We start from the raw sequence: 7,898 nt of genomic DNA, 5'->3' as shown, positions 1-7,898 counted from the left end.
TTCTCAAAACTGGCTGTGAAATATACATATCTTCCTTCTTAAGTCTGCCAGGTAATTATGGGTCTATAAATCTCTGAATGGCTACAATTGCTTTTTATCTAAACCATTAACTTAAATTTATTGAACTAGAAAATGAGAAAATAAAAATAGACAGCAGACAAAATAAAATTTAAACCTAACCATAAAAACCCGGGTATGTATATTAAAATGTATATCATACATCAAGAAAAGGAGGAACATGTAATAGCCATACTGTCAAGAAAAGCATTCAATCACCAGTATATATTGGTAGTTAAAGCATATTGAGAAACTATGCCTATGTATTTAATAAGAAAAAATAAGAAAATTCAGGAAGCATCCTTTTTCTAACAACTAAAATGAGATTTAACTGCACATTATCTCATTTAATATTTGGCATTTAGAATATATTTCTTCTAGTTGGTGGAGGAAAAAAAAAAAACAACCAACCAAATTCCACCATAGTTCATGATTTTCTAAGTTATCTTTCACAACTGCTTTTGTGCTTTACTCAAATAAAGCTCCAAATGAAAAAATTTAAATGTCTTCCTGAATTATGGTCATATTATTTTCTTTTAAAGACTTTAGGGGTGTATAGAGAAAACTAAAAATAGGTTTACATGTCCCTGAAAATCGGCATTGGTCCAGAGAATGAATCTGGCCAAGCTTAAAAGAGAGCCACAGAAAACGGAGAATATTAATAAAAGATGATGATCTCCCTAGCCCTGGAGCTAATGAATATGCCTCAGGATGTAGAATGCCATATGATTTTGAAAAATAATAAGTTTTGTAGACTGACCTTTTTTCAGGATTCGATTAGTTTAAAGCAATCTATAAGGTCTGATATTTTCTTGGCCCTTAAGATAGTTTACAGCTATAGAAAAATGTGCACTTTTGCCTAAACAGTGGCCTGTCTCAGATAACTAAAAACCTACAGGTCTTGGATTGAGAGAGGTTTTCATCATGTTAATCATACTCCTCCCAAAGAGCACACAATAAGACATCCATTAATCCTGGTAGCGAACACACCATTGAATACTAGCCTGGAATCACCTGGCATTTATCTTTCATTTCTCACTACACTCCATTAAAACAAATGGCACTCATGTTGCTAATGTATAATTTTTCTCACATGAGAATATCTTCTGGGGAAATACCTGTGACAGCACAAAAGAGAGGAACCAGCTTTATAATGCATGGAGCTCAAAGGGAGAAGGGAAACAAGCATTATGTAAGTGAGAAGAAGCTGGAAAAGCAATTTGAAGGAGATGATTACCAAAGTAGCAGATGCTGGCTTCTAAATTTTATCCTGTTATCTCATGCAGCTGAAAGTTAAAAATGGGGCTGGGGGTGTGAAAACTCACTGGTTGAAGCTGTTCAAAATTGAGAGTAGTCAGATAAATCCAAGATTCACATGACCCCTGGCAGCATTCACATCTCATCACCGTGATGAATGTCCCATTGATGCTTTGGGGAGCATCGATCACTTCAGCACCGAGTGCCCTTGTTGGAAACCATCTTGGTGATTTATAGGCATGGGCAGCTTGATTGTGGCCTTTCAAGCTCTGCTGAGCTCAACAGGAGGCCTCCCAGGTAATTTAGTGAAAGAAAGTTTCATCTACTGTACAATTCCACCTTTTTGGCAGCTGAATTCTCATTATCTCACACACCTACAAAGGATCTGCCTTAAAAGGTTTCAGTCCCTTTCAAGATCCACCTCCTTCCTATGAGATGCTCAAAAACAAAACAAAACAAAACTAACCACTCGGTGATTTTGTGGTTTCCTACATAAATACAGTAACAGTTTGGATATTCATGTCCAAAGAATTTGTAAAACTAGATCCAGTTCATAGATAACCATCTCTGACCTACTTCCAGTAGGCACAGACACTTCCTCCTTAAAACAAAATGCTCAGTGGCTCCCTGAAGCCAACTTGCCCTGGGAACAAGTTCTAACTCCAGATAATCTTTTATTGTCCAGGATAGTCCTATGCATGGTAGAACGTATAGTCAATAACTAGATACCAGGAGCAGCAACCTACAGGCCCCCGTTATAACAAAAAGAGCAGTAGACATTGCCAAATGTCTCCCAGGCAGGGGGATCTTCACAGACCCAATATTAAAAATCACTGATCTAGCTCCAACCAACCTGTCTAGGAACTTTCTAGCTACAAACCCCACATACAAACCTTCTCATCTAGTGAAGTTTGAATGCTCATTAGAGCCTAAAATATTGCTCGCGTTTTGTTTTCATGTTATTCCAGAATAATATTCATATCTTAAGATTCCACCTTATATTCTAAATCCTAATTGTTTTTCTGGACATGTCAGTTAAAAAAGTAAACTATGTTATTTAAAGTTTATGATTTTACCCCTGGTACTATATTTAGTAATTATGAACTCACTCAGATCTCCTAATCAACAGCCTAATTGTTTCATTGTTTAATGAGAACAATAATATCTAGTTTGTGAGAGGCAAAATGAGACAGTATCAGTGGATTGCTTTGGTAACTGTAGAATACAAATTTAAGGTATTATCAGTAAACCATGAAGCACCTTCTGATATTTTGGTCAGTCATTATTTAGCTCTTGTACTGTGATTTACATGTTCACTTCTCCTTCAACTCTTCAGGTTCATTCTATGCAGACAAAAGTTATTCCATGACACTTTGGCATTTAATAAATGTTGGTTTAAATCTGTATGTGTGTGTGTGTGTGTGTGTGTGTGTGTGTGTGTGTGTGTGTTGTGGTACTGGGGATTGAACCCAGGGTCTTGTGCATATGAGGCAAGCACTCTACCACTGAGCTATATCCCCAGCCCCTAATTCTTTGTTTAATCGTGCAACCATTGCAAAACAAAAGCCTATCTTCCTACAGTCATCAATTCTTCACACCTTGGCCGTTCAAATTATTTTGACTATTCCTATCACCACCTCAAAGTTTGGATTTTTTTAGGTGGGGGGCGGGTAGGAAACCTCAGACTAATTCTAAAAACTTAGGAAATAGTAATAAGACATAGTTGAAGGAAGTAATGTGAAAACCAAAAAGGATTGGGTATGAAAGTTAGAACCAACTCAGCCTGCTCCTCTTCCATCTTACCCCACAAACAGCAAATTTCTATCCTTCCATTTTTTTCCCTCCTTTGGCAGTGGCAAACCTGTTTATATTTATAAAAGCCCCCAAAGTTAGCAATAACAATGGTTTCCATGCAGAATCGTTTATACAATCTACATTACTGGTGAGTATCTTTATCATTTGAAGATGGACTTAATATTTGTTTATAGCCAGGTCATTTAAAGACCAATGAATAAGGCTGGTAATCAATTTTTGTAGACTATACCTTAGTCAAAACAATCCCATGACGTTAACCTCTTTTACTCAAAATCTATATGCAATTCCAAATTAGCAGTGACAAAAATATTTGTGATAACATTTATTGAATAAGTTTGTAAACTCTTGCAAAGTTATTAAATATTCATCTGTATAACACAGATGATAGTTTGATATAAAAACAGTCACATATGTAAAGCCAGAATGTACCTATAAAGAAGCAAATGGTTAAGTGTATTTGAAATAGAAATAAAATGATATAGAATCTAAGCCAATGGTGCTCTGCATTTTATGCAGTAAGTATTTACATTTAAGTATTTAAATTTCTACAAATCTGATTGAATCGTTAATACTTTTGAAGGAATTTTTGAAAATTGAGCAAAGATTCTTTTTTCTAATTTTAATTATATGTAAGCTAAAATTCTCATTGAGTTGATTTACTCAAAATAGACAATAACCAAGAGAGAGTATTGTAAGCAAGGCAGATTTGTTTAAAAAACTTTTGCAGTCTCTAATGTTGAAGTGAATCTTTCAAAAAAGAAAACACACACACGCTAAATATGGAACCTGCATTTCCTGCTTGCATTAAGCAATGAATACTCATGGGTAGGCCATTTAAAAAACAGACCATAGTTCACTGCATATTGTACTCTGGCACTGCACAGCCAAGGGCTGGGGAGGGACCATCGAAGCTACCAGTCAAGTGTGTACATAAATATAGAGAGATACTCTTGTGGTTTATAAGTTCTATCTAGGATGAGAGCCTTTTTAAAAAATCAATACATTCCCTAATTGATCCACTAGAACTTTCATTTTGACAGTGAGGAGTTGAGTCAGAAATAGTATCTGGTTGATTTAATTCAGCACTTTACAACAGTGAACCATGATTCAGATGTGGTTAGAATGATGTCTATGGAGATTTACAGTTGGATTTCAGAGGCTATTTCATTTCAAAAGCAGCCATCTTGACAGCTAATTGATAACTTGGAATTGTAGATGAGTTGTGAAGTTAGGCCATTTTCCCTGGAGTTAAAGAGAAAGAACTTATAAACTCCAGTTCTCATAATGGATCTGAATAAATACATCCCCAAAATACCAGAACTGTGTCATTTGTTTAGATCCAAGGAAGAATAAAAGTATTTTTTTTGAGAGAGAGAGAGAGAGAGAGAGAGAGAGAGAGAGAGAGAGAATTTTAATATTTATTTTTTAGTTTTTGGCGGACACAACATCTTTCTTTGTGTTGGTGCTGAGGATGGAACCTTGGCAGCACGCATGCCAGGCGAGCGCGCTACCGCTTGAGCCACATCCCCAGCCCCAAAAAGTAAATTTTTTTTTAACCCAACAGATAAGTTTTGTGAAAATTTAGTTAGCTATTTGCAGACTCTTAGAAGGTAATGACTCATGACTGTTCTGTAGTGCTTGCTTCAATGTTTTCATGTTTGGTAAAGCCAGAACTTTTCTAAAATTCCTCAATATCCAAAACTGAACAGACATATAATAGTCTAGAAGTGCTTAACAAAGAGCAAGTTAGAATGTTCTTAAACAGTTTTAGCCACAAAGAAAAAAACCCCAAAGTCTCTTCTCATCAGAAAAATACATAATCTTAAAGTCTAAATTGGTCACACATTGGTATTATCAAGGGTCATATCAATCCATTAGAGACTATGTATTTTCAATATAGTGCTAAGAAAAATCTGATGAAAATCACGAGTATTTTGTCTGTAATTCAGCCTGTCTCCTCTAGACATAAAGATTATTGTTTTTTCTGAGAGTAGAATAAGGAAAATGGCTCTGATGAAGAAAGGAGTCCAAGGTCAAGGGAAATAAACCCAGTGCAAAAGACTCCAAACTAGTCTAAATAAAATAAGCAGCTGCATTTCCAGACAGCTTATCAAATTCCAAATAGTTCCACAGTTCCATCACAAACTCAGTCAAAAAGCTATTAATAAAAGCTCACACTGTTACAGTCCCTATGTGTTGGGCTCCTTTCTAAGATATTTACATTCATTTAACTGTCAATAACAGGTAAGCACTGCTACAATCTCTAAGGCCACACAGCTGTCACCATGGCAGAAGCAGAACAAGCAGGTACTCTTAAATATCACCTTACACTGCCTCTGCTGAAACCATCTACCACCAAACTACACCTGAAGAACATGGTCCAAGCCTTTCTAAAATAGAAAGGGCCAATAATTCCAAGGAAAGGGTTATACCCAAATGACAGATACAGATACACCCCCCATTTACTATGGGGTACATTAGGAAATAATCAGTTCTCTAGCAATTAACTAAAAAGTAAGAGTAATTTCCATTTTCCTGTGGAAAAGCAGGTAAGTATAATGGATAAATCAGCAAGTATTTACTAAACACCTGCTAAGGGCCCAGTACGCTCTGAATTGCAGGTAATGTAAAAGAAGTCAAAGAACGTTATTTGCCCTATCTGACATCAACAAGATTTCTTCCAAATACCTTGCTGGATATGAGAAGAAATAAGACTATAAAAGATTAAGGTGTAAGTTCATAGGTAATTAAGTACAAATAATTTGCAACACAAACACTAAGTAAAACTGTCACCTTTTACCTTGAGAGAGCATTCCAAAATTGTCAAAGTTTACACAATTAACAACCTCCCACAAAAACTTAAGAGATTTTAAAAAAAAAATTCACTTGAGGGGCTGGGGGTGTGGCTCAGTGGTAGCATGCTTACCTAGCATATGCAAGGCCCTGTGTTTGATCCCCAGCATTGCAAAATGAAAAAGAATATTACTTGAAAGAAATGTGCATAGCCCATTATAAATTTATAGAATGTATAAATGCTAACTAAAGGAATAAATTTCAAAAGAAGATTCTAAGTTTAAGTGTATTACACTTAAAATAAGATTTGAGCTAATAGTGGTTATTTTCATGGTTTTCTTGGCTTTTCTTACCTCCTCCACCCAAAAGGAGCAGATGGGATGTGCAGAAAATAATATATGTAATTTTAATGAGCTCCTGGTTTCTATAAGGAGTCTACAAGGAGCTGGAGGAGGTGGTGAAATTAAAGCTCCTAGCTTTTTCACAGACCTCTTAGACTTTGATACCTATGAAAGAATCAGGGAAAAATAACTTCTGCCTGAAATGCTTTACTTCCCCCATTAAATACACAAGTCAGAAAACTTCTTATTCTTTATTTCTATCTGATTTAATAGCATCTCACCTCTTGCCTCCTGAAACAAGGAAAAAAACCCAGATTTATAGTTACAGCACATTGCTGTGGCCTGAGGACCTTTACAGTGATATAGGAGGCTGTGGAGTTTACACGTATTTGCAAAAACTATTGCCCATCTTCAGAGCTGACTGTATACTCCTTCCAAATCTAAAAGTCTGTAAGAAAATGCAATCAACTCCAGATATAGTGATTGCAGTAAGAGACCTGTTGTAAAATTTAAACAATACTTACCACTAAAAAGGTGGCACTTACTTGCAGAAATTTTATAATGGTTCTCTCTCTTTTCAGATGACCTCTCTGTTTTTAGTAATGACACAAACCCTGTCAATGTGGAACAACTATTGAAGCCTCAGGTTATGTGTGCGAGGTAAAGCCCTTAACATTCATTTTTCATTCATTTATCTCAATGACTATAGAGTATTTTGCCACTGAATGGTTTTGTTGTTGTTATTTAGTGTTTATGTTGATTTGTTTATTTGGCACCAGGGATTGAACTCCAGGTTGTTTAACCACTGAGCCATATTGCCAGCGCCCCTCCACACACTTTTTTTTTTTTTTTTTTTTGAGACAGGGTCTTACTAAGTTGCTGAGGCTGGCTTTGAACCTGCAATCCTCCTCCTCAGCCTCCCAAGCTGCTGGGATTATTGTCATGTGCTACCACACCCAGCTGGATATTACTTCTGAAAAGCTAATTATAACACAACAAAATAATGAGGACTCAACCCATTTGTAAGCATTCGGATTACTTCCACAGGTGAATGCTTCCACAGATAGTCTTGACCTCAGTGGGGAAAGGAGCTCATCAAGAACAACAAGCATCTGTTAAATGCAAGCTTCTTCTCAAGCACTGCAGAGATAGAATTTCTCAAAATATCCTTCAGTATGAGAAGTTTAAAACTTATTTTTCTATTGTATGGCCGCTTTCAATTTTATATTTTATTTTCTGATACTGAAGAATCAAGGTGTCAGCAATGAGAATAATGTTCATGATAAAGGCTAATACTAAGTTCTGCTTAGTATGAGTGACCTTGGCATAGTTCTAAGCACAGCCCATACATTAGTTCATGCTAACTTCACCACAGCTGTATGAGGAAAGGTGATGTTATTATACCAATTTTACAGTTGAAGAAACGGACCCAAAGACTAGCATTACTGCAGTTGTGAAACAAGATTCCATCTCAGGAAATGCAGTCCAGTCTGTGCCCTCAAGGCCACACTACCAACTACCCCCTAAGTGTCATCCCTCTGCTACCTCCCATGACTCAATTGTAGAATCATATTGGAACATACTATGGGCCCAATGTAATCTCTGTTGTAGCTACGTTCATTCAATTATCAATCT

The 7,898-nt window shown here is 36.2% G+C and overlaps 1 non-coding gene across 1 annotated transcript; it reads right to left on the bottom strand.

Annotated features, from left to right (window-relative positions):
* Window positions 1-2,762: 2,762 nt before the first annotated feature.
* On the bottom strand, window positions 2,763-2,835 carry Trnam-cau (transfer RNA methionine (anticodon CAU)). Its single transcript has one exon. It is a non-coding gene; the product is annotated as a tRNA-Met (tRNA).
* Window positions 2,836-7,898: the final 5,063 nt, after the last annotated feature.

This window comes from Callospermophilus lateralis, unplaced genomic scaffold (assembly GCF_048772815.1).
Source record: "Callospermophilus lateralis isolate mCalLat2 unplaced genomic scaffold, mCalLat2.hap1 Scaffold_43, whole genome shotgun sequence".
In the NCBI taxonomy this organism is placed as follows: Eukaryota; Metazoa; Chordata; class Mammalia; order Rodentia; family Sciuridae; genus Callospermophilus; species Callospermophilus lateralis.
Note: the sequence above shows the minus strand (reverse complement) of the source record. Positions and strands in the feature narration are given on the sequence as shown.